This window comes from Crocuta crocuta, unplaced genomic scaffold (genome assembly GCF_008692635.1).
Source record: "Crocuta crocuta isolate KB4526 unplaced genomic scaffold, BGI_CrCroc_1.0 scaffold102, whole genome shotgun sequence".
NCBI lineage: Eukaryota > Metazoa > Chordata > Mammalia > Carnivora > Hyaenidae > Crocuta > Crocuta crocuta.
In genome coordinates, this window is record NW_027530019.1 from 13,883,487 (window position 1) to 13,906,896 (window position 23,410).

General features: G+C 42.1%; 1 long non-coding RNA gene across 13 annotated transcripts in view; it reads left to right on the forward strand.

Moving 5' to 3' along the window:
* Nucleotides 1-23,410, forward strand: part of LOC144231987 (uncharacterized) — an 807,055-nt gene that overhangs the window by 197,325 nt on the left and 586,320 nt on the right. For 9 of the 13 annotated variants that reach the window (XR_013335261.1, XR_013335262.1, XR_013335270.1 and 6 more), the window contains exons 3-4: nt 231-336; nt 5,874-5,957. This is a non-coding gene — a long non-coding RNA (uncharacterized LOC144231987). The remainder of the gene's footprint in view (nt 1-230; nt 337-5,873; nt 5,958-23,410) is intronic. The other 4 variants (XR_013335260.1, XR_013335265.1, XR_013335267.1 and 1 more) reach the window with 1 other exon arrangement.

Consider the following 23,410-nt stretch of genomic DNA (forward strand, 5'->3'; position numbering starts at 1 on the left):
ACTTCTCCATTGCTGCCTGCCACGGGGGAAAGGCGTTAGGAGTTCAAGTCCCTTTTCTGTTTACTGCAGAGTCCTCCTTCTACTCCATTAGATTCCTGTCTAGAATTGCAGAGAACAGACGTTGGGACTTGAAAAGTTGTGTATGCTGTGTCCGGGGCTATGTTATCATTTTGTGGAAAGTCTTGCGCTGCTCTTAAAGTTTGTGAAAAATCATGTTTTCACCACCTCAGGGGGACCAACCCAAACATTTGGTAAATTTCTGCCTGAGTCTGTTTGGAGGCTTATTATGGATGAAAGATACATGCTTCACAACCTCATCACTGCTGGACCTGGGTGGTAAGATTTCCTTTGGCTTAAATACACACACACACACACACACACACACACACACACACACACACACAGTAGAAGCGGGAGGAAATCCCTGACTGAGATATGGAAAAGTTGTCAAAAGGTCTCCTTACGTAGAAATAACTCTTAAAAATAAATAAAGAAGCAAACAATCCTGTAGGCTCAGAGCCGTTGGAGATATAACCTGGACCAAGTCAGTTCCGACCTAGGCCTGGAGAGTTTCTGTTTAATTATGATTGGATTTAACTCCTGGTTACAGTGACAGGGAGTGGATCTAAGGGTGTCACCTGGCTCGTGCTAGGAGTCTGGTCTCCTGCAACAGAACCTGTTGTACCAGGAAGAACTGAAAACTCTGGGTTGAAGTTTCATGACTGGGCTCAGGCTAGATAAGTGAATAATGCTGAATTCGTGTCCAGATTTTGCCAGAGAGTCAGTGCCTCTTCATCAAATGCCAAACAAAACAAGCACATGATTGAGGGTTTGTCCAGCAGCTCCCTCCCCACCCCCCCCTTCAGAAAGACCTTCCTGGATACTTCTTGAAATATGTCTGACGCCATTCGCCTGCAGTTACCACATAGGTAGTACTTTGGCCAGATTATATTATCCTTTAGGAAATTTATTTACTTCTAACAGAACAAAATGGAACATACATCCAGGGCCTGAGGGCATCTGCTTAGCAGATAATCGTAGCAATAAAAATTAATCTCTCCCTTTAGCAACCTTGGACCCGTAAAGAAAATGGTGAGAACAATGTCTCTGAAGGCTGCCAGGCCAAAGAGACGACTCTTGTCCATTGTGAAAAGAATATCCTTCCTGTCTGGGTGTCTGTTTTTATTAGGAATCATATGTTTTTCTTATGTGAACTTGTGACCCGATAATAAACTACCTGGCTATTAAACCAACTTCCTATCCTAAAGCTCTCGCCTAGGCCTGCTGTGAATAGGTGTGCCTCTGCTCGTGGCCCAGGCCCGTTGGCTACCCTAGCTCTGAGTGTTTGTTCTAGGGCACTGCACGCACCCTTCTGGTGCCATTTTGAACTCATGTCCCTGGCTGGCATACAGAGAGTGGAGAACAAAGAGAAGATCCTACTCCCAGCTGCCTCTGGCAAGGCTGATTCTGACCCATGTTTATCCTCTGGTTTGTGTAGCCTGGATGTTTCATGAGTCTGGCTTGGCAAGCACTGTGGCCTTTCCTTTCAAGCTGGTCATGGTTCTGGCTCGCTCTATGCCATTCACTGAAGGGGTTCCTATGTACGTCTCAGAACCTCATGTAGACCCCAGAACCTGAGACTGTAAAAAGGTCTCAAATTAATTTCCTTTCTATGTCTTTCAGGCCAGTCTGTGAGTCCCTCGCTTGTACACATATGACCCAGGCTGTCAGTAATGTCCCCTGTTGGACTCTCAGAGACCGAAACTATTTTCATGCTATTCCCTTCACCTGAAACGGTTGTTCCTAGCTCTTCTTCTCGTGGCTGGATCCTTCTTTTTCTTTAGGGCTCAGTGTCTTCTGAGAGGCTTTCTCTGACTAAGCCACCACCATGCTGTTTGCCATTTTCTATCAGAGCACTGCGTTCACTTTCTCTGAGCCACTTATCGCACTTAGTTATGATGCACTTAGTGTGCATTTGTTTACTGCCTTTCTCTCCAAATAGAGAGTAAACTACCAAGTCTCTGTTATTCACTGCTTAGCATCTGGCACTTAGCACACAGCAGGTTGTCAATAAACATATGCTGATTGAGTGGATGGATGAGGCTACTTTCAGTCCCTGAAAATGACCAGAACCCTAGTTTTCCCAGAAAAGTTTGGAAAACAACTTTGCCTCTCTCCACCTCAATTGGGAAGGTAGAGAGAAGAGTTAGCATAAGAGGGAATAGCAAGATACTTCCAGGAGACTTTCATTGCCGTCCAAGAAAAATATTAGTAGGCTAAGCTAACACCCTTGTGCCCAGACATGTCTGCCCTTACCAGTCACCATGCCAACATTTCCCACTCTGCCTGGCCGGACAGCTTGTGCCAGCCGTCCCTGTCTCCCTTTATGGTTAACTATGAGAGTTGACTGAAGAGTTGTTGGCACCTCATTCATCCCCTGGCATCGTCACAGCAGGAATTAATCACCCAATGAGACTTGTTTATGTGCTCAATTGATTTTGATAGTTCTGGTGCCTTTGGCAGGGGCAGCCCTTTGCATAAAGCTTGTGGAGGGCTGGGTTGATTCCCTGTCCTGCTAAGGACACCCAAGATGCTCTGAGTGACGTTGATTCAGGTCTGTTCAGTTCCATTCAACCCAGTCCAGTCTTTATTGAATGCCTGCAGTGTAGGAAAATGCTGGTCACTGAAGCCATTAACTAAGGCATATGAGGGTTTTCTTTAGTCCTTCAGCAGTGGGGTTGGCTGGGCTCATTGGGAACCTCCAGGTGCTGGGCCTTTCTCTAGATCTCAGGACCTTGCTGGAGAGTGATGCTGTGACAACTTGTTCCCTGTAGCTCCAGAGTGACCAGTTCTGTTATAACACGGCCCAGAGAAGGTCATTTGAACCAATGGCCTTTTTAGTGTCCCTTTTCCCTCCATTTCTCTCTTCTTGTCTCCAGCGCCGCTACTTTCTTTCCTTCTCTCTCTTCTGTGTAAGGTGCACATTGACACATTCAGGGATATCTGTCCCCACCTGGGCTGTGGGTCATGGTGGAACCTGTTCTGAGTCAGAGATGCTACCTTAACACCTTACTCAGTATTTCTTTCATTATAATGCATTTCAGGTGATTCCTTTTGTTATAAATTTACTGTGATTTCTTTCAAAAGTCTTAACTGAGCCTATACATTGGACCAGGTACTGCGAGCCTTGTTTTCAAAATAATTCACAATCCATTGAAGAAAAGATACTTAAGCAAGTAAACATCCAGCAAAGCAAGTTCTCATGTTTCTATCTTATATATGTACACATATGTGCATATATGTGTATAGTGTGTTCTGAGAGAGCTGTTGTCAGACCCTGAAAATGACCAAGTCCCCGAATCAGTTCTTCTCATTATATTTCTTTTTTTAAAAAAACGTTTTATTTATTTCTGAGAGAGAGAGAGAGAGAAAGACAGAGAGAGAGAGAGAGAGAGAAACAGCATGAGCAGGGGAGGGTCAGAGAAAGAGGGAGACACAGAATCTGAAACAAGCTCCAGGCTCTGAGCTAGCTGTCAGCACAGAGCTTGACGTGGGGCTCAAACCCATGAACCATGTGATCATGACCTGAGCTGAAGTCGGATGCTCAACCAACCGAGCCACCCAGGTGCCCCCTTCTCATTATATTTCTGGCTGGTAAGAAATTAAGTCTTTATGTTAGGGGTTGCAAATTAGATTGCCTACATGACTGATATCATGGAATGATTTGGTCAAAATGAAGTAAGTTGTAGGACTTTGGTCTATAGAAGACAGCATGCCCCGTCTAAGGTCAGTGGCTACCTGAAGTTGTCTGATTATTGCTACTCAAAATGAAAAAAACACTATGGCCGTATCTTGTCATTGTTCAGGAAAACATGGAAACTGGATTTCTCATATGACATTTTCCAATATTTAAATCATGCCAATGGCAATAAATGAATAAATAAATAAAATCCAGCCTAGGTCAGAATATCGCTCATAGTCACTAATTTGTAAGACTGATTTGCACCAGAAATATAGACTTATTTATGAAAATTTTAGTTTGCCTAAAAACCATGTGGGTTAATTTCATGGGTTTTCAGGTGATTCATATTAATTCATCTCATGAGGCCTATGGTCCTCCACTACTATTTGTCTGGTGATCCTTTTCCTCCCAAAGATTCACCTGACTTATTGCTCTTCACGTGCTGGGGCCTCACAAGATGCCTCCACAAATCCCTCATAGTCCTCTAGTTGGTTTGAGTAGCTCTGGCTTCCGTTTTCTCTTCCTTTCTGCTTGTCATTTTGTGAATTCTGTCTTCCCGGCTTCTGCTGTAGAATCTCCTTTTCTTTTCCTCGTTTCCTCCACTCTCCTTATGTCCTGGCAGAGACTGATTAGCTGTTTATGGAAACTCTTCTTCCTGGGCACCTGATTGGATTTCTGGGCACATTTCTCCACCTTCCCTGCAGTTAGGGGAGACCATGTGACTGTGGGGTCAGTGGACCCAAACTACCTCCTGCATGCAGCACTGCCTCCTGCTCCACCTTGCCTTCCCTCCTCCAGTGGCTTGATGCACATAACCGTGGCAACCATAAAAGCCAAGTGTTGAATACGGGAGGGCCACAAAATGGAAGAATCTTGGATCCCTGCATTAATACACTTAATATTTGGTGGTGGTGGGGAGCTTCCTGTTGCACAGAACCTCCTGTTTTCTACTTTGCATGAGTGAGAAATTAACTGTTGCTGCTTTTGAGTCATTATCTGTTAGGTGTGTGCTAACAATACTTAGATGCCAGCTAGATTGTAAGCAGCATAAAATCAATCAGACCACTGTAGTGGTCTTTTCCTAGCTGTATTCCCAGAATGCTAGCATAGAAGCAGACATCCCAGTGGTGCTCAGTAAATGCTTCTGGAATGAATGAATGAATGAATGAATGAATGAGCAAACAAATGTCTCCATAGAATTTTAGAGCTGGTAGGGACTGAGGCATCATTATATTATGACAAATAAAGAAATGAAGGCTCACAGAGAGGAAGTGACCTGTCCAAGGTCAAAAAACTAGTTAATTCCAGAACAGGGATCAGCAAGCAAGCAGGGAGCCTCAGTCTGTTGTCCTTCACTGTCCATGCTTCCTTCCATGGTAAACATAGTAAATCAGCAGTTGCTAACCAAAGAATGGATCATTTCATGCCTTAACTTCTAAGCTCTTATCTCAATAAGAGTGTGTTGCATCATCACGTAGTGCACATGTGAAGTATGTTGTGAGTGGGCCATACTGCTTTGCTGGGTCTTCATGGGAAACCCCTTTGTATCGCATAGCAGGAACCACGTGTAACTATCATTTGAGCTGAAGCTTGTACATTTAGGGAAGCCATCTTGCAACAAGTGGACTTGAAGGGTTTTTGCAGAACGGCTGGGATCTGGTGTGGGGGATAAAGTCATGGAGTAGAATGCCATGCATACCAAAGCTCAGAGTGGGCAGAGCCTGCCGTGTACAACTGCAGAAGTCTTAGCAAAACTGAGGCACAGTCAGACTAAAGGGCTGTTGGGAACTTTGCCAAAAAAGTGGCAGATGGATAATAATAAGACTTAAAGATTATATATGATGATTGGTACTTATATCTCTTCTGTTTGAATGAAAATAATGTGGTACACATAAATATCAACTCCATTTCATCTTTTAAACATTTATGTAGAGCACCTTTCCCCACACATACACAGACTTATCCCAATCCAATCACTGAAAAACTGTCAAGTTTCCCACAAAGACCTTGCAAAACTCAGCTCTTTGATGGAACGACTGATAAATAAAGACTCTGCTGAGGTCAATTACCCTTTGTCGCTGGTTTTATAAATCCATAATTCTCTAACCTATGTCTTTTAAATGTCTTTCAGAAGCAGGCATGTCTTGAAAAGTCCTGATTGTCACCTCACTATGGCATTGACCGTGTCTGCCGCGGAACCTCTTTGAATGGCCAGGTAGGTCTAGGTGATGGAAGCAGCATTCAAACTCATTCATCCTCCTCAAGCGGGACTCCATGCAATAAATGCATTGCCAACTTCAAGAACACAAGGTGGGGGTTAAGTATTTTTCCTAAAAGATGCTTTGTGCTTGCAATTTATTCCTTTGAGAGTACAGTGACTATGTTTGATGAGCTGATGCTAGAGAAGGGGTAGATCCTAAACCTTCAGAGATGAGGGATATATCTTCTCTAGTCTATCCATGTTCAGAATCTTTGGGGCCAAGATAAGATTGGTTTTAATGGGTTGGCATTTTAGTCACAGTGCGGTAATGCACAAATCCTTTGTCACTAGTTATTGTCATTCCCAAGCCAAGGACCATACATCAGGAAGCTAGAATGTAGTGACACCTCCAGAGAGTCCTGTCCACAATAGCATAGGCTGGGGCACCTGAAATGGTGCCATCCCAACTAGCACACATGGTTGTTTTTACTCCGAAAACTGAATTGAATGCTGAGCCCAACACTGGCCCCTGAGAATCTGAGCAATTTAGTTAAGGGAACTCTGTCCTGTCCCTTTCCTAGGGGGACTGCTCTCATAGGTCATCGAGGCAAATGTTTGTTGAATTAAGTGCATGAAAAGGTGGCTTTCCAGAGCCTCAGAATATGTAGGACTTTCCCAAGAGGAGCATCTGCAAAGGTAAACATGGTTGAACTTGAGGAGAGAAGTACAAAGGAGAACGAGGTGTATGCAATGCTGTGGAAATATTTTAGTGGCCAGTTGCTCTGTGTGTACATGTGTCATGAAGTTACCTGTACCGTGAGTGTTTGTCTTAATTTGTTCTACCCTGGGGATGAGGTAGGGTAGAGAGTGAAGCAGAGAATTTTAGAAATTGTATTTTAAAGGTTCTTTTTCGTGTTTGATTTTTAACAAATTGCATAGAAAGTTAACAAATTGCATAGGAGGAAAGGGGAAACCCCTCTTTGCCCAAGCTGTGTCATTGTGGTATTGTGCAAATCTGTGTTTCTGCAATCTCAGGGGGTTATAAATGACAGTCTTCTCTCTAAGCATGGGACAAAACTGCTTCTCCCTATACCTTTTTGAGTTGCCCCATAGTCTTCACACACGTGCCCTACATCCCCCATGGAACACAATTTGCAGCGCTGCAAGATTGGGCAATGACCTTTTCACACTTGTGAGTCCTGCTGGTCATTTTGCAATCAACAAATGTAATAGATCGAATCTGCGTCAGGCTCTGTTTTGAGCCTTCCTGTTTGGTTGAGCTTTGTTCAGCTCTTTAAACTGTTCTTTTATTTTTTTTAATTAAAAAAAATTTTTTTTAATGTTTTATGTATTTCTGAGAGAGACAGAGAGAGAGAGAGAGCGAGCGCAGGGGAGGGTCAGAGAGAGAGGGAGACACAGAGTCTGAAACAGGCTCCAGGCTCTGAGCTAGCTGTCAGCACAGAGCCCAAAGCGAGGCTTGAACCCACGAACCTTGAGATCATGACCTGAAGCGAAGTTGGACACTTAACCAATTGAGACACCCAGGTGCCCCACTTTTATTTTTTTTAATGTTTATTTATCATTGAGAGACAGACAGAGACAGAGCATGATCATGGGAGGGGCAGAGAAGCGGGCGGGGGTAGGGGGGAGACACAGAATCTGAAGCAGGCTCCAGGCTCTGAGCTATTAGCACAGAGCCTGACATGGGGCTCAAACTCACAAGTGGTGAGATTGTGACCTAAGCTGAAGTTGGACGCTCAACCGACTGAGCCACCCAGGTGCCCCAAAACTGTTCTTTTGAATCGGTCACATTCAAAGTGTACAAGCAGGCATCTGAAACTATGTTCACCTTACCGATTTTCAAAGCCTGATTTTTAAAAAAAGGAATCACATTGAAAAAAGAAGCACATTTTCCTTCTCTCACCCTATCCCAAAGCTCTTCAGCATTTCCAGGGTAATCTACAGGTTGGGCACAGACCAAGCTTGAGAAGGTTGAGCCCAAAGGGAAAAAAGTGTTTGTGAGAGTTATGAGCAGGTGGAAAGAGGGTTTTATTTTTAATTAGGGGCTTATTTAGAATGGAAATCTGTATGTAATCTGAACTGCTGCGTGCACTCTGGTGGACACTAAATGAGTGAACAATGGGGACCTCTGTTCGAACTTTATCTGAACTTCAACTCTGTTTTCCATACCTCAGTTGTCCAGGTAACTATATTGTCGAAGGTAGTGACTTACCTTTAAGGGAGTTCTCAGATGGAGGGCAGGGAAACTGTATACAGCCCCCATTGATGGGGAGGTGGGGAGGGAGAGTGAGAGAGAATGAATCACTGTTGCAAACTGAGATGCCTTTGTCCCCCTGTATTGAATGCTTGTTTCCAAATCTGGAGCAAGTACCTAGAATTCTTTCTCTTTCTTCGGCAGAACAGAAGAATCTTTTCCTTATGTATCTTCCTGGTTCTTGGTCATCTGACAGCTTCCAGGGGGACCAGTGAAAGATTTAGACTTGGAAATGCTTCTTCTCTCCTCTACAGCAGTGAGCTGCACTTGGTAGCCATCTCGTAAACCCATGTAAACATGTTTTCTTTTCGCATAGCTTTCTTGACCTACTTTCTATACAGTTTAGACAAGAGCCAAAAAAGTACTCTGCTTCCTTAGGCGGAGACTTGACCTGCCTTGTCTGGCTTTTCTCTGTGTATCAATGTTGCTCTGCAGAGCTATTTCCATTATGAACTGCTGTCCTGAACTGGGGGGAAAAAGCACCCCAACACCTAGCAATAATGTATGAGCTAAGCCTAGCAGAGAGAATAAGCCATTGATTCAGGGTTTGGGTGAGTGTGATAGACATACAGCTGTGCTTTGCTCAAATCCAGTCCTTTTGGCTATCATTCTATCTTTTGAAATAGATGAGTTCTTTTGAAATAACATAGCAAGTGGGAAGAGAGTATAATAAGACATCATTTGCAAGAAATCCATCAGTGTGCAGACAAACCTTGAGAAGGACTAAAGTGTATACCTTCAGGATTTTGGTTGTGGGTTTATTAAACAGTTTTCTTTGAAGGTACTTTGGGAAACATCTGTAAGTGAATTTGATCCATTTCTTTTTTGAGGATCTAAGAAGAAATTCAGTATGAGTTCCGGTAAGGAGGGGTTGCCCTTCTCTTGAGGAAGGAGGTAAATAAAAAGGCAGCCTGGGGGGCGCCTGGGTGGCTTAGTTGGTTAAGCATCCGACTTTCGCTTAGGGCATGATCTCGTGGTTCCTGGGTTTGAGCCCCGCGTCGGGCTCTGTGCTGACTGCCAGCTCAGAGCCTGGAGCCTGTTTCAGAGTCTGTGATTCCCTCTCTTTCTGACCCTCCCCTGCTCATGCTGTCTCTCTCTCTCTCTCTCCTAGAAATAAAATAAAACATTAAAAAAAAATTTTAAAAAAAGGCAGCCTTTGATGTAGTATAGAAAAGGCATCAGTGAGATGGGGAGGAGAGAAGGGAGGAGTGGAATTTTCAAAGAGGAAACCAAGATTCAACATGCCTTTAAAAATTACGTATGAAAGTTTTTTAAAAAAATGTATTTAATAACTTATTGTCAGTGGGCTGGGGCCAATTCACTTACGATACATAGGATTAACTGTAGTAAAAAAAAAAAAGGTACTAAAGGAAAACAGAAGACACCACCACTTGGGAAGGAGGAGAAGATTGTGAACACATTCATCCATTAACAAAATGTTCTGCTTATGAAATTAAAATTTTTTCTCACATTATTACTCTCTTTGCACAATTCAGAAACAATTATTCTTCCTTGTGGTATGTAAGAGAGATGGGTCTGAAAAAGGTATTCCAGATGTAAAATTCAGATTGTCTTGGCAGGTAATGAATTCAACCAAAGGCATTTATTCTCTATAGTTTTCCAAGCCGTTCTCCTGGAGGGATACACCTGAAGAGAGGCAGATGCCACGTACGAGGCGGGAGGAGTAAGAAAACCTGGGCTGACCCTTTGAGAGGAGTGGTCCTTCAGAGTCCTGTCTGGGCAGGCACAAAGGCAGCCATGCCCACCAAAGAGGGAATTTCAGGAAGACAGAGGTGAAAAGTGAATATGGGCCATTTCAGTGTGGGAATGCATCCTTGGGGGCAAAGCAGATGTATCTTACAACATTGGTTCTGAGTAGAACCAATGAGAATAATAATAATAATTAATAATAATAATCTGGGTAGATTGTCTAACAGAATTCCATGGATCAATTGCCTTGTGCATTTACAAAATAATTAAGTATTTTAAACAGTGAAAGTGGAGGCTAATATTTCCACATATTCGTCCATCTGTCTAAAATGTTCATTGACCTAGTAATATTTGGAGGCCGGGGAGTCAGTGGGGTAGAGAAACTTAGATTTCAGTTTCGAATAATGTTTTGCCTTAGAACCTAATCGTGTCGTTCAAGGTCCTTTAAGGGTTTCCTTCATAATCTGGACACTTATTTCCACTGCTCCTTGTATGTATTACGATCACCATTCATCTTAGTAAGCTATTCATCTTAGTAAGAGCTTATGTTAGCCCTTAGAGAGAAAGGGGAAAAAAGGATGAGACCAAAGAGGAGATCTTATCTGTAGTCAGACCCAGGGCAGCACCTGGGAATCTTGTAACCAGCAAACTGTGTATCTGTTAGGTGATTGGTGCTACATGTCTTCCTATCACGAAACTTAATTTTGATGTGCCAACTTGACTGGGCTAAGGGATATTCAGATCGCTGGTAAAACATTATTTCTGGGTTTGTCTGTGAGAGTGTTTCAGAAAGAGATTAGGACTTGAATCACTCGACTGAGTAAAGAAGAGCCACCCTCACCAATGTGAGCAGGCCTCATGCAATCCACTGAGGGCCTAGCTAGGACAAAACAGCAGAGAAAGTGTGGATTCTCTCATTTTTTGAGCCTTTGAGCCAGGACAGTCACCTTCTCCTGCCCTTGGATGTGGGCCTCAGCCTCAGCCTGGGAATTCCAACCATCTGATTACCCTGGTTCTCAGGCCTACAGACAGGGCCTGAGTCATACCACTCGCCTTCCTGGTTCACCAGGTTACAGACTGCGTATTGTAGATGCCCTGGCTTCCATCATCAGGAATCAGCTCCTATAATAAATCTCCTCTTTGTATCTATCCGTATGCTGTTAGTTCTGTTGCTCTGGAGAACGCTGGCTAATACACACATACTATCTCTTTTAGTCTTCAAAGCAGCTCCATAGATAGAACCGGTAATTTTCCCATTTTACATATGGAAAGACTGAGCCCTAAAGGGCTTTAGCAATTTGCGCTAAATTACACTGCTCACAGATGACAGGACTGGGATTATAATCTTACTTTGTCTGACTTTAGACTTTGAACTGGCCCCCAAAGTGTGAAATAACTTCTAATTTTATGAAGATTGATGTAAAATAAATGAGAAGTAAAGATACCATTTACTCATAAAACAACAACAAAACCCCTTTAGATCAATCCTCCAAACTGGAGATTGAGTTTTGTGCTGACATTTGGTCACTCAAGTTACAGAGTGTTAAATTACTGACACAGGTCTACTCTTCCCTGCTTTTCTGGAAGAAGTTCTAAAGGTAAGGGATAACCAAACAAAACGTTAGTACCAGAATGAACCCTATTCAACCGCCTTGCTTTCTTTTCTCCTGAGAATGCGCCTCAGTTTAATTTACTTTTACAAATATTAATTTAAAAAAATAAGTATACAGTCCAGTACTATAATAAGTACTATGACAAGTGCTGTTAATTAAGGCAAATTAATAAAAGCAAATGTGCTGGAAACAATCAATTAAGTATAGGATATCACGTTTGTGTCTAAATAAATAATGTAATTCACATCTCTGCTCCCCAAACAATTCTGTTAAAATTTCTTGGTGGTCTAATAAAGTGATATTTTTCCAAGTATCTGGGTTCAGTATTCACTTTTCCCACCAGTGAGTCCATACCAGAGGGAACTAGCAGAACCATTCTCTGAGCCTCATACTTGCTGCTCAGTAAACATGAGCCCAGTAAAGGTCAGCTCATAGATCACCTTAAGGACATCACTGAATGGCTCCATGAAATCAGATAAATCAGGAAGGAATAGCTGAAGAATTTAGAAAGTTCCCAGAAAGAAATTTAAGTAAACAATGGGAATATGGAATGTGTATCTGCTGCTCATATTAAAATAACATTTGATTGTTAAGATAATTAAAACTTAGGGGCACCTGGGTGATGCCCAGTTAAGCATCCAACTCTTGATTTAGGCTCAAGTTGTGATCTTACGATTCCTAAGTCTGAGCCTTGCATCGAACTCTGCACTTACAGCGTAAAGCCAGCTTGGGAGTCTCTCTCCCTCTCCCTCTCAAAATAAATAAATATTTATTTATTCCCACTCTCTCTCTCTCAAAATAAATAAATGTTTTTAAATAATTAAAAGTTAAACTCTTATCCTTGATTTTTAAAATATCACATTAATAAATTATATGTTGATTTTTGAAGTGACTCTTGAGATGCTTCTGGGTTTTTTTTTAAGGTCATTACCTGCCTATTCAAATATACAACACTTTAAAATAGTCCATTAGATTTTTCGGAAATAGTTTCTGCACTTGGTTTTGGGATCAGCATCAGTCCACAGGTGTGTTACAAAGGTATTTGGCTTTGTTTTCATGGAAGTCTCTGTGGGTTCTGATAAAGCATCATTAGATGGTCAGCTCTACATGCCAAGGAGAATAAAATCTGAATTCAGACCCATCTGTTGGCAAGCAGATTCATGAGAGTGCGGCTGGGATAAATTCAAGATGATTGTAATAACAATTATGATAACTGACAAGATTTGAGACAAAGATGGTTCTTTTTATATTGTGGCCATGGCATGTGAAGGAGGGAGCTCACTGGGCGAGCAGTGCCCAGACTAAAGAAATCCGTACAGACATGACATGCTGTATGGATTTTCAGTTTTGTGCTCCTAGTTTTTCATCAAGATTGAGAAAACAGTTCTAGAACCTTCTTTGTTTAATAACGAGCTTGTTTGGAATGAGATTTGAACATCTTCTATGAGCAACACTGTCTCCCACAAGTAGCCATGATTTCAGAGTTTTTATTGAAATGGAAAGTCAGTGAGAGTTTACTTTTGCCTTTTAAGGAGAGGTGGGGCTAGCCGCAGCCTTTGGTTGTTTTTTCCAGAGAAAAATTTGTTATTGTAACCCTCATTGACCAATAAATGGTCCAAGGACACCCTGGTTTTGGAAGCCCACTTCTGTTCTTCACAATGAGATTCCCTTGAACTTTTGATCAGAGAATTCCTCATGCAATGAGAGAAAACCTGAGGTTGGGAATGGTTTTCTTGGGATCAAGAGTCATGTTCATACCATGAGTTAGTGGTACATGTCATGTGTTCCTCTAGTACTAGCCTTGGGTCTGATGCTCTGTGCTAAATGATACCACCAGAATTTGGGTTGAGCGGTAGTGTTTATACGTAGTAGCAGTGAAATGCAGAAACTCCCCAGTCGGAACAAAAAGAGATGATCTGCTGAATTGGAATAGAAAGCAGCGCACAGTGCCTAAAGCAGCTGAGAAAAAGCAAAGCACGTCATCAGAGACAAAAAACAATTATTTTTCTTTTTTCTCTGGGACAATTTTTGAGTATACTCAGATTATATACATACCACAGTGATCAAAATTAGGCTCCTCGAAGATTCATTCCCTGCTATAGATCTGGGCAGTATGGAGTGGCTGCTTTGTGTATTCTTAAAAGTTGAGTTACATAAGAGACAGACAAGCTTAAGGTTTATCTGTGGTTGGGGAAAGGAGTTTAGAAGGCATTTCTCTTTACGTGTTCTCCATTTAGGCAGGGCTATGTCCCTCTCCACAAACCATGTCAGACTGCAGTAACTTTTTGACACATTAAGTAGTTTGTCTTTACAAATCTCTTAGATGACTGTGTCTTTCTCCTTCCAGCTGCCTTTTTGCAGACAGCCCAAGACTCCTTAAGTAGGATGTTCTAGCAGATGTTCAGTTGATATTTATGCAAATGTCTTCCTGCTACAGAGGCAGCTGCTTTTCCGGTATCTTCTCGAAGACTAGCCAAGAGGACAGATAGAACGAGACCCCAGTGAGAGGGACACAGAAACAGCTGGATTAGCGCTTCTCACACGGAAAGGATTTGGGTCACGGCTGTGCAGCTCTCAGGGTAGATCCTCAAATTCTGCAGTACTGGGGACTCTGTGATGCAGTGGGAAATCCCACGAGCTCTATTTCAGAGGAATGAGTCACTTGGAGCCCTGCTTTTGGTGGTGGGAATCCTGACTTGGCAGGAGGTTAATCATTATGCAGGCATGTTCCTCAGTGTCCATCTTTGATTGAGGCACTGGTGGGCCCTTCCCTAAGTTTCTGTCACACAAGCCAAAAAATAAATGGGGGAGCCATGTCACAAAGTATGTGAAAAATGTTCTGGAGAAAGCATTGAATTTTTCACTCATAAATTCAAATGGCACCACATTTCTGGCTTAGCTTTGCCCCCCGGCTGGATTCCTTGCTTCAGGGTTTGGGTATATCTGGCATGATCTTTAGAGAGATAGGTTAACGGTCATCTTAGCATTCAGGGGTCCTCTATTGTTTATGTTTTGTAGTCTGTCAAAGCAGAAGGCAAAATTGTCTGTATTTTGGATCTCACTTCTATCCTTTCTTAGTGATCTGACATAACACATTCAGATGGTCTCCTTGGATTAGAGTTTAGTCTCAGCCATCATTCTCCGCATTGAGTGTCTGGAAGAACTGCTTCTTTTCCCTCCTGTGGTCCAGTTGACCATCATTAACTGGTGCATCAATCTGAGCAGTGACACCCCATGAGACATGAGTTGGAGGCAATCAGGTTGACTTTGGTTTTCCATTGTTCTGACTTTTGGACATACAGTTAAGGACTGCTTTTGTTGAACCATATGTGAAGGTCTACTATTGTGGATCCAATTGGCATTCCTTCCCAAAACAATTACAGAACTGAAAGTCAGATAAAAGAGACACTGGGTTCACTGCATTTAGGGGGGAAAATGGCATCGGCTCTGTGCTCAGTTGAGGATATAAAAATAAGTAACCTGTGTCTCCAGTTTCATAAAGATCATAGTCTGTATGCACTGTGGGTTGAGCCACATAAACAAAAAAATTAAACTGAGGACAAAGGAAGCTTCAAAATAGAAGTATGTTTCAAAATAGAGATGAGGGTTGATTTTGCTGGATGAGGGGAGATTTGGGGACAACCAAGCGGGACCCAGAGGTGGGATTTTAAAAGATAAATAGGGCCTTGACCGACACATAATAGAATGAAGGCACATTTCTGGCAGAGGGAAAACATGAATGAAGGCACATATAACATGATTGGAATCTTCAGAGAAATGAGAGGACTCAAATGTCACAAATGGCATGAAGTGTATGGGGAAAAGGTGAAGATGAGAAAGTCAGTGAGAGCAAGATTGTGCGGCCAGTACTCAGAATTGTGAACTTCATCTTCTTCATCAGGCAGTGGGTAGTCATTGTGGGCTTTACAGTAGGAAAATTATGTGACCAGGATTGCAGTTTCTTTTTTTTTTTTAAGTTTATTTATTTATTTTGACACAAAGAAAGAGAGAGTGAGAGCGAGCGAGCGAGAGAGCATGAGTTGGGGAGGGACAGAGAGAAGGGGGAGAGAGAGAATTCCAAGCAGGCTCCACACTGTCAGCGTGGAGCCCCATGTGGGGCTCAAACTCATGAACCATGAAATCATGGTCTGAGCCAAAATCAAGAGTCAGACACTTAACCGCCTGAGCCACCCAGGCACGCCATGATTACAGTTTCTGTTGCTGACTTCCCATCATTGATTTTCAAGGTAGAAAAGACTAGAAGGTGCCTCTGGCCTCATCTTTCACACTGTCCCAAATTTGAAAGAGATGTAGATTCATTTAATTATATTAAAGTATTGTTATGAAGAAATACCAAAAATTTATGTAAAAGCAAGCTTCAAACTATAATATATTTTCAATAAATGCAATCAACAAAGGGTTAGTATCAGAAGTGAATATAGTGGAAACTCAGCATGTAGGACCCACCAGCCTCCTGTTCTGGGCAGTGCTTCAAAGCCTGGCCCAGGTCTGAAATGGGATTCTCCAGCCACTGGACTGTATCTGGCTCTGCAATCTTCATGACTTTCATTCTGGACCAGGGCTGTTTGACTCCACTACCTCAAGTTGATCCTGAGTGTCAAAAAGCATGTCCATTTGATACATTTGAGGAAAATGGGAACTTGGCGTGACCAACACTTTCTAGAGTGGACCTCCTAAAGGGCCTGGTAGAGGAGATGCTATACATACTAAGAAAGTAGTTTTTTGTTTTTGCTTTTGTTTTTGATGACTTTGCAAACAACCATTACACATTTAAACACTAAAAAAAAAAAAAAAAAGAGATGTAGAAACTGTGGAGACTCAGCACAATAAAATTTTAAAATAGCTTTTCTAATATGGCTTCATAAAACTCCCTTTCCTTTGGTACTTTCGAGGCATTAGTTATAACTAATAGTGGCAATACTTGAGTGCTATAGGCAACAGAGAAACTTTATCACCTCTTTTTTTTTTTTGTTCCTTCAGACTCTTACCACTGAATATTATGAAGTTGAGAGGCCACTTGATGCCAGAGATAAAGCTCCCATAGGCAGACATAAGACTAAAATATTTTTAAAAAGGAAAGGGTGGGACGGGGCTCCTGGGTGGCTCAATTGATTAAGTATCTGACCTTTGATTTCAGCTCAGGTCATGATCTCATGGTTTGTGAGTCGAGCCCCCACATCAGGGTCTGTGCTGACAGCAGGGAACATGCTTGGGATTCCTCTCTCTTTCTCTCAAAATAGATAAATAAAACTTAAAATAAAATAAAATTTTTAGAAATGTGTTTGATGTTTCTCCACCCTGAAAAATAAAAGCAGAACCCACTGTTTAAGACATCTGATTTGGGGTGCCTGATGGCTCAGTCGGTTGAGCGTCTGACTTTGGCTCAGGTCATGATCTCACAGTTCGTGAGTTTGAGCCCCGCATCAGGCTCTGTGCTGACAGCTAGCTCAGACCCTGGAGCCTGCTTCAGATTCTGTGTCTCCCTCTCTCTCTGACCCTCCCCTGCTCAACTCTCTCTCTCTCTCTCTCAGAAATAAATAAAAACATTTTAAATAATTAAAAAAAATAAGACATCAGATTTGTCACGGGCAAGCAATGTGTCCTTGTCCTGGTTGAGGGGAAAGAACACAAGACCAGGCATTGAGACTGGTATCCTAATCCTGTTTTTGTGTACTGAAATGTTATATAAACTTGGAGAAGTTTTTCCATTTTTCTGAATCTCTAATATTTTTATATTTAAAATAGATGGAATACTAACTCTCCACTTGCATTATTTGCCAGGGCTGCCATAACAAAATACCACACACACTGTGTGCCTTAAACTTGAGACAGTTAGTTTCTCATAGTTCTGAAGGCTAGAAGTCCAAGATCCAAGTGTTGACAGGTTGGGTTTTTCTGGTGGCCTCTCTTCTTGTCCTATAGATGTTTGCCTTATTGCTGCGTCATGTCCCTCTGCGTATGTCTGTGTCCTAATCTCCTTCTCTTCTGAGGGCACCAGTGATATTAGGTTAAAATTCATCCAATGACCTCATCTAACTTTAATTACCCCTTTAAAGATCCTACCAACAAATATAGTCATATTCTGAGGTACTGAGATTAGAACTTCAACATGAGAATTTTGAGGGGACACAAGTCAGCCCTTAACACCTATTTACTTACATTGTTGCTTTGTTGTTAAGAGGTCAGGAAGATGATTTGTAACTATGATTGCCTGGGTCAACTATGATTGACTGAGTCCTCCTTTCGGTGTGATGGACTGTTCTCTTCACTGGCCTAGAAAGCACACGGAGGTCTCTGGGGTTAATCTTTTTCCAGGGTGGACAATAACCTATTTTTGATTATCTACACATGTGCCTGTCATCCATTATCCTATTTTTAACCTTTATTGGTTGGTTTGAGCAATGTTTATTTCTTCTCTGTTTGTGAACACATGGGATACTTCAGAGCTCCCTTCAGGTTTCCCACATCATTAAATAATTGTCCGTCTAAAAGGGATTGGACAAACCTGTGAAGAAAGCAGTGAGCCTGAGAGCCTCAGAGAAGAGCAGGCAGTAATAAAAGGTCAGAAGGGATAATGAATTACTGCCTTTAAACCTTCAGACAGTGGTCTCCAGCCACCACTCCTGGGGCCTCAAGTGCCAAGAGAAGAAGGAAGTTCCAAAGTTCCTTGTGTTCAGGTGTGGGTGAACCTCAGGCGCCCACTGTTTCTCTCTTTTACAAGCTTGTTCTCTCTCACCTTGGCCTACCATCAGGCAGCTCCCCTTACAGTCAAATTTCTCTCAAAGAACTCTTTGGTCAGGAAGCAGTTATTTCTTAAAACTTCCATGCTTTTAGGGGTACCTGGGTGGCTCAGTCGGTTAAGCATCCAACTTTGGCTCAGGTTATGATTTTACCATTTGAGAGTTCGAATCCCTCATGGGGATCTGTGTTGACATAGCAGAGTCTGTTTGGGATTCTCTCTCTCTCTCTCTCTCTCTCTCTGCCCATTCCCAGTTGTGGGTGTGCACTCTCTCTGAAAATAAATAAATTTTAAAGAGAGAGAGAGAGAACAGAACAGCCTTTAAAAAACAGATTTGCTTTTAAAATTCCTCTTGCTAGTGATATATTTGTATTCATTGTCTATCTTCGGATGTTGTTTGATAACTTTTTTGCACCAAAGTACATGTTTATTGCATTACAGAAGGAAAATGTGACAATATCTAAAATTATATGGTACTGTGGGTCTGGCATGTAAAAATACCCACCAAGGAGTGAAGTGAGTATCAAACAACTAGACAGTGGCAAATTGCAGGTAGATGTTGCACAGTGTTTTTATTTTTATTTTTTAATTTATTATTATTTTTTAATGTTTTGTTTATTTCTGAGAGAGAGACAGTGTGAGCAGGGGAGGGTCAGAGAGAGAAGGAGACACAGAATCTGAAGCAGGCTCCAGGCTCTGAGCAGGCAGTCAGCACAGAGCCCGACGCGGGGCTCGAACCCACAAACCATGAGATCATGACCTGAGCCGAAGTCAGACGCTTAACCGACTGAGTCACCCAGGCGCCCCAGCACAGTGTTTTTAGAGATATTTTGGAAAATTATTTGGAAATTTTGGAAGGGTTGGGAACGTGATGAGCTGCTTTATTCCTATTTCCAATATGAAACCTAGGGCCCTACTCTATCAATTCACTGGCAGGCTTTCAGGGATGGGTTAGATTTGGATTAACCTTGTGAGCCACACAAATCTGTTACGAATTTCGACTTTTCCTAATGATTTATTCAACTCAGTTATGTCAGAAGACAAGACGACAAGGACTCATGTCTTCCAATGTCTTCCTTCTTTTGCTTGTCTTATGAAATGTATTTTTAAAAAGATCTGTAGTTGGGTAAAGGTGAAGAGCGGGAAGGGTGGGGAAAGGGAGTGATTTCTGGTAACTGTTCTCAAATAACATTATAAATTTTTAAGGATATTAGTAAAGAATTTATACAGTGGGCCCTTTTCAACAACTCCAATATTCAACTTGATTTTAATATTAACTGCCTGTAGTGATCCACTCTGGCTTGGAAAGAATGTTCCTACATCCTCTGTTTGAGAACTTCATGGAGTTCATTCTACTAATAGTCTCTGCTTGTTTTATCTTACTCTTTTTGTGTTTACATTTCCCAATCTCAACTTGTGGAAAAGCCATATGGGAAAATAATAGCAGTAAATATGTTCAGTGCTTCTCACATGACTAATAATTTCGCATCCTATCTTGAGTAGCTGGAATTTTGAATTTTGCCAAAGGCTTTTCTTCCCTTCTGGGTCTTTGTTTGGCTTTAAAACAGTCTTGTTTGACTCCAAAGGGATGGCTCCTTTGGTACACGTGTTAAATCAAGGAGATAAGTTTTTCAGCTTCTCGATGAATGAGAAGTTTTTCTGGAATGTGTAAAGTCATATTTTGTTTGTCTGCATTTCATTATTTTTGGACTATTTTATATACCACCTCAGCCTCGTTCTTCTCCAACTAATAGACATTGCCCAGAGGAAGTATCTGGAAAAAAGTTTGGTGTTACCTCAAGCAAATATCATAAAAGGCTCTCTGATGCAAGTTTGTGGATAGGAAGACTGGTTATGAAAATTCACGTTTTATTTATTTTCATTTATTAATTAAAAAATTTTTTAACCTTATTTAAAACGTTTATCTATTTTTGAGAGAAAGAAAGAGAAAGACAGAGCACGAACATGGGAAGGGCAGAGAGAGAGGGAGACACAGAATCCCAAGCAGGCTCCAGGCTTGGAGGGCTTGAACTCACTAAACTCTTGAGATCATGACCTGAGCAGGTCAGTTGCTTAACCGACTGAGCCACCCAGGTGCCCAGCATTTTTTTAATGTTTACTTATTTTTCAGAGAGGGAGAGAGAGAGATTGGAGAAAGGGCAGAGAGAGAGAGAGGGAGTCAGGGGATTTGAAGCAGGCTCTGCGCTGACAGCAAAGAGGCTGACAGCAAACAGTCTGATGCGGGGCTGGAACTCATAAACCACAAGATCAATACCTGAGCCAAGTCAGATCTTCAACCCTTTGAGCCACCCAGGCGTCACTAAAAAAATCAAGTTTGAAAAGATTAGATAATTGCTTGGATTAAATAATTGCATGTTTGAGTGACTGAATGGATTTCCATTTAGGACAGTTGTTTGCTCCTTTGCTATCAGGAACTGGGCACCTCTAGCCTAGTGTTCTGTTTGTTCCACCATGTGGCTAATGATTCTTTGTTTCCGTTCGCAAACAAAAGATCACATTCAGAATCATGAGTGAGATCGTCATAATGGTGCATAATAATTATAATTCCCTTTGTGTTTTCAAAGGAATGTCATATTTGTCATTCCTTTTTTGAGCCAGGTTGGTGAAGTGGAAAGAGTATAGGACTAAGAGTCAAAGGATCTACTAAAAGCAGCTGGCAGTCTCTCCCTGGAGAATCTTGAGGGGTCAGCGAGATGGTGTGAGGGACAGTCCGTGAAGTTTTATCAAGCTAAGAACTTTTCGTAGGTCCTTCCAGCTCTCTGAGCTTTGATATCTTTTTTAATAAAATGAAGGAGTTAGTGGCCACTATCAGTCTCTACCTTTCTCACTGTCGTGTTGTTATAAGTGTTAGACTTTGGGAGGTAAGTAGACTAAGGCTGTGTGATACTGTGATTTAAAATAAGAAACACAGTTTCCCTCTTCCTCCGGATTCCTGGCACAGAACTCTCAAAACCCTCGGAGTTTCCCCGAGAGGAGAGTGATACAGGTGGCTTTTGTTATGTTAATAAACAACTTCCGGAGGTGGGTGCAGGAGCCCGGAAACCAACCGCGTGTTTAGAGGGTTGGAACTTTCATTCCCACCCCCACTTCACCTGCAGCGAGGGGCAAAGGGTTAGGGATTGAGTTCCCTCCCCAGTGGCTAAGGATTTAACCAATCATGTCTCTGTAATGAAGCCTCCCTAAACATCCAGGGGGGCAGGGTTCACGGAGCTTCTGGGTGGGTAAATGTGTGGATTTGCAGGGAGAGCAGCGCGCTGAGAGCGGACAGAAGGGTACCTTCCCATACCTTGCCCTCTGCGTCTCTTCCATCTGGCTGTTCTGGAGTTACGCCCTGTTTTTTTAATTAAAACCACAGTTTTGAAAACTGTTTAGTCTTTTTTTTTTTTTTTTGAGAGAGAGAGAGAGACAGAGCATGAGTGGGGTTGGAGAAGAGAGGGAGACAGAATCAGAAGGAGGCTCTCGGCTCTGAGCGATCAGCAGAGAACCCTGCCCAGGGCTCGAACTCATTAACCATGAGATCATGACCTGAACCAAAGTCCAACTCTTAACTGACTGAGCCACCCAGGGTCCCTCTGATTTATATCCTTTTGTCATAAACCTGTGATCTAGTAAGTAAACTGTTTCTCTGAGTTTGGTGAGGTACTCTAGCAAGTGAATCAAACCCAGTTGAGTGTTGTTAGAGCCTTTGATCAGAACCCTTTTGGTCAGAAGCACAGGTAACAGCTTGGACTTGTGACCAGCGTCTAAAGTGGGGGTCGGGGTAGTCCTGTGGGATCTGACACTATCTCCAGGTAGTGTCAGAATTGAGTTGAACTGTAGAACACCCTGCTGGTGTCCAAGAATTGCTTGATGGTGTAGAAAAAAGCTCACACACTGGAATTGGGTACAGAATCCCAAGATGGTAAAAAAAAAAAATGAAAATTCTCTTCACTGAGGAGGAACTGAAGCAAAGAGGTAAAGTCAGCAGCCTCAGTATGGAGAATGAGAGCTAAGCAATCACTTTCCCCACCCAGCTGGGTTTTCTTATGTACGTTAGAAACTGATGGGGCCTGTTGTGTTCTATGAGGGACTCTGTGGCCCCCACTGTGGACAATGTTTCACTAAATGCAAATGATTTTAGAATAGAGAACAGTAAGGTCAGACTCCAGGTGCATCCCAGAGGAAACATGATCTCAAAGAAAAGATACTGAAGCTGCTTCTCTGGGTAAAATGGAAATGTTGGGCGTCAGGCTTGCTTGCATCTGTGAAGAGCCATCTGGTCCATGAGCAAGGACAAAAATTGTCTTTCTAGGATTTGTCAGTTGTCCAAGAAATGGCTCTATGAGAAATTTAGCTTGGTGTTCTAAATCAACAATATTTCTTTTTAAAATGAATGGTTTTTATCATTTTGAGCCACAAACTGCTTTGAGAGTTTTATGATGGGTAGATGATCAGTATGCAAAAATACAATATGAGTCATCACAGAGAGTTTTTGCAATTGATATCAGTGGGTTAAAAAAAAAAAAAATCCCCTGAATGTGGTGGGTTGGTTTTGAAAATGCAATACACATAAGAATAATACTAGGCCTCCATTCTCAGAAATTCTAATTAATTAGATATTAAGGAGTTGGTCCTAAGATGCTGAATATTTGCATGCACCCAAGAGAATTCTGATTCAACTGAGCTGGACTAAATACTGAGAAACATTACGATGGGGTCCTTGTCTCTGAGTTAGGAGATATGCCTCAGATTGCCTTAGAGCTCCAGGGTTCCTGTGTAGTCAGGAATTAAGCCCCCAAATTAATATCATCTTTTCCAATTTCAACCTAAACAGAAACCCAAGCCCCCCGTCAAATGAATTAGCCCAATGGGAGCAAAAACCAAATGTAAAGTAAATAAGATTTTGTAGTGGTTGAGCCAGTGTGCCTGGCTTCCTAGGCATCACCTATTGAGTGTTCAATTTCCAGGCCACTGGGTGACAAGAGGCCTGGCTTTATACAAGTATGGGCACTTGTCAGCTGCACTGTACAGTGCAAGAACGGTCAAATAGCAATGGGCTAGTGTCAGTGAGACCATGAGTGGTTTGCTCAGAAGCAGCATAATCAAGAGT